General features: G+C 31.9%; 1 protein-coding gene across 3 annotated transcripts in view; it reads left to right on the forward strand.

Moving 5' to 3' along the window:
* Positions 1-862, forward strand: part of LOC107677081 (bromodomain and WD repeat-containing protein 3-like) — a 41,672-nt gene that overhangs the window by 6,438 nt on the left and 34,372 nt on the right. The gene's annotated exons all lie outside the window — the stretch shown is intronic.

The following is an 862-nucleotide window of genomic DNA, read 5'->3' on the forward strand; positions in this document are numbered from 1 at the left end:
TATATATATAAAAAATTTAAATTGATCAATATATTAAATATAAGTAAATACAAAATTAAATTACATAGTCACAATAAAATCTAAGGCACCTAATCCAAATACAATAAACACTAAATAATAGTTACAGTATTAATAACAGCAAAGTAGTTGGTATTCTTGGTAGGGATGCAACAATACAGTCAGCCCACTGTTCAATATATACCTCCGTTTTTTAAGCACGGTTTTTGGTTTGGTTCGGTTCTGGTGGCTTCAGAGTGTTTTTTTTTTGCAATATTCAAGTTAAAATGTGAAAATGTTTCTAAATCCCCCCCCCAAAAAACTGTATACTGCAGAAAAACGTATTATATGTCTACTTCAAAATTCTTTTGAGAGAAGTATACTTTTTCTTATTTTTTTCCCCAAATAGGATAGATTGGCCATTATTGAACGCTATACACCCATGTAATGTCTGTTTCTTTCATATTCATGGCCAGAGGGCACCCTTACGCAGAAACTCCACATATGCATCAGGAAATCCTTAATATGGACTAAGGCATCCCTATCCGCTGTAGCTCAATAAAATGCTTTGAATGATGAAACATGAAGACATTAAACACTTCACTGACAATATACAGTTTTGTGTTCTTCAAGCCATCTCTGGTATTTTCATAATTAAGTATATTTGGCTATGACAATGACTGTGAGATGTAACAGGCATCAAGTTCAAATCACAATCTGTTGTTTTTTTGTATTTGTATTTGTTTTTTTTTAACTAATTGTGCATTTCGTAAATTGCATAAACAGTTATGAACAAAATAGCATCATGTATTTATGCATTGCTTAATCCAAAGAGCCGAAGCGCCATTCACACAGATTGCATTTA

This window comes from Sinocyclocheilus anshuiensis, unplaced genomic scaffold, assembly GCF_001515605.1.
Source record: "Sinocyclocheilus anshuiensis isolate Anshui unplaced genomic scaffold, SAMN03320099.WGS_v1.1 scaffold24, whole genome shotgun sequence".
Taxonomy (NCBI): Eukaryota; Metazoa; Chordata; class Actinopteri; order Cypriniformes; family Cyprinidae; genus Sinocyclocheilus; species Sinocyclocheilus anshuiensis.